Here is a 2641-nt window from a genome sequence, read left to right as displayed (position 1 = left end):
TTTAATAGTAATGGTATTGGTGGTGGTGATGATTTAATAGTAATAGTATTGGTGGTGGTGGTGGTCATTTTATAGTAGTAGTGGTGGTAATGGTAGTGGTATTGGTGGTGGTGGTGGTGGTGATGATTTAATAGTAATGGTATTGGTGGTGGTGTTGGTGGCGGTGGTAGTCATTTTATAGCAGTAGTAGTGGTGGTAGTGGTAGTGGTGGTGGTGGTGGTGGTGACACAAGTGGGCAGCAACAGTGTCTGTTTGTCATCACAGAGGGCGTGGCGTGGCGAGCATGAACACCACCACAACAAAGTCTTGTCCATGCTGGTGGAGGGCAACGAGGCAGACATGGCCAACATCCCCGAGGTTTGTGATGGTCACACGCTGAGCCAGGATGGCCTGACGCCTCTCCACGCCGCGGCGCTGTGCGGGGCTCCCAGTGCTGCTGTGGAGGCTTTGCTGCGACGCGACGTGAGCCCTCATGTGACCACCCCTGACAACATGACCCCCGCTGACCTGGCACGGCAGCAAGGCCAAGACTCAGTGATTAAGGGACTACAGCGCCACCACTGTGTACAGGTGTGTGTGTGTGTGTGTGTGTGTGAATTGAATTTATAACTGAATTGAATTGAATTTATTGAGTAAGGTCAGACTTTCTATAAAGTATGGAGCACAGCTCTCCAGCAAAAGAATACAGACACTATAGATTATATACAGAATGTGCATAATATTACATAAGAAAAGACAAATACATACAAATGAAATACGCTGTAAGCAATGGCAAAAAATTAATATAAAAAAATGTGTATGCATATATAATGATACATACTGTCACTAATTAAGAAATAAAAAAAAAACTATTGAGGTGTTTTGCACACTGTTTATCTAAACATGCGTAGCATCATCCTCAAAAACAAAGATAATTTCTTTATCACATTTGAACTTATACTTTGCATGAACAAAACATATTTGAATTGTGTTGGCCTATTTATGTAATTTGCTATATACATATTACCTAACCTAACAATTTCCATATCAGTACATTCAAAAAGAACATGAAATTCTTCTCCTTCTACCTCAGCATTACACATGTTACATACCCTATCTTCTCTACTGACACCTTGATACCTACCAACATTTACAGGAAGTCTATTATTACAACTTCTAAATTTAGTCACTAATAATCTGTCACCCTTTATTAACTGTTCTAAATACTGTTCTCTGCCAAAATCTGTCTTAAACACCCTATAACTGCTGCTAAATGATTTTGTTTCTAAATTATGATGCCAAGTTACAAGCCACTGATCTTTCAATCTCTGTTCCATAGCTTTCTTCACCCATCTTGAATTAGAAACATCTTGCAACACCACATACCAGACATTCCACAGTCATTACAAATATTCTTTATATAAGTTTACCATGGAGAAGTATGAAGCCCTAACCTATCCAGCTGCAATAGACATTGGTACATTAAATAACACAGTTTAGTATTTTTACCTGAAATTAGCCTAGACCAATAACCTATCATTTTTTTTTTCTTTATATAAATATCAAGTGGAAATACACCCGGTTCACCATACACCATGTCATTACAAGTATTCTCATGAACACCCAAAACCTGCTTTAAAAAATTCATGTACATATACTCTTAACTCCCTAGCAATATGGTAACCCAAAATTTCAGCTGCACAAGTCAATATAGGTAACACCATGGTGGTAAATAATTTGAGTTGTATATCCACTGGCAAGTCAAACTTCCTACACTTACTTATTAATGAGTACATTGCTCTTGTAGGTGTCTCTTTTAGCTCCAGCTCACCTTTGCAAAACCTCCCATTATAATTTAATAATACTCCAAGATACTTATACTCTGTCACTACTTCAATGTTTTCACCACCAAATTCAAGTTCATAGTTAAATTTTGTCTTCCCCTGCTAAACACTACTATTTTTGTTTTGTTACAATTTAGCTTCAATTTCCATTCATTACAATATAAATTCACAGCAGCCAATGCCTGCATCATTCCATCCTCACTGTCACACAAAATAATTGTATCATCTGCATACATAATAACAAATAGTTTAAGATACATGTTTAAGAAATCGTCACCAAAATTTACATAACTGCAATTATATTCAATTAATTTACTTTCAATATCATTCACATAAAAAGCAAAAAGCACCGATGATAAATTTTCCCCCTGTTTTACCCCTACATTGCAAACAAAGGTGTCTGAAATCTGGTTAAGCATGACACATGATCTGATATTATTGTACATATTTCTGATTACATTTAGAATTTTCCCTTGCATCTCTTCCTTCACAAGTTTACACCATAAACCTTCACGCTGTACCATATCAAAGGCTTTCTTATAATCAACAAATAAACAAAATAGCTTTCTCTTCTTCCACTTAAATAAATCAATGACACATTTGAAGAAAAAATATATGATCCAGAGTGGAATATCTGTGTCTGAAGCCCGTTTGTGTTTCATTAATGGTAGATAAGGTGTTTGAATAATCATTAAGTCTTTCATTAAGTATGGAGGTGAACAGCTTCCCCATGCAGCTAAGTAAGGTGATGCTCCTGTAATTACTAACATCCTGGATGTCTCCCTTGTTTTTATAGAGTGGCACTATTGTACCCACCA

At 37.0% G+C, this 2641-nt stretch overlaps 1 long non-coding RNA gene across 1 annotated transcript in view; it reads left to right on the top strand.

Annotated features, from left to right (window-relative positions):
- Positions 1 to 2435, top strand: part of LOC135098830 (uncharacterized) — a 5782-nt gene extending 3347 nt beyond the window's left edge. The window contains exon 2 of the long non-coding RNA XR_010267410.1: positions 265 to 2435. This is a non-coding gene — a long non-coding RNA (uncharacterized LOC135098830). The remainder of the gene's footprint in view (positions 1 to 264) is intronic.
- The last annotated feature ends 206 nt before the right edge of the window (positions 2436 to 2641 follow it).

Source organism: Scylla paramamosain, unplaced genomic scaffold (genome assembly GCF_035594125.1).
Source record: "Scylla paramamosain isolate STU-SP2022 unplaced genomic scaffold, ASM3559412v1 Contig85, whole genome shotgun sequence".
In the NCBI taxonomy this organism is placed as follows: Eukaryota; Metazoa; Arthropoda; class Malacostraca; order Decapoda; family Portunidae; genus Scylla; species Scylla paramamosain.
Note: the sequence above shows the minus strand (reverse complement) of the source record. Positions and strands in the feature narration are given on the sequence as shown.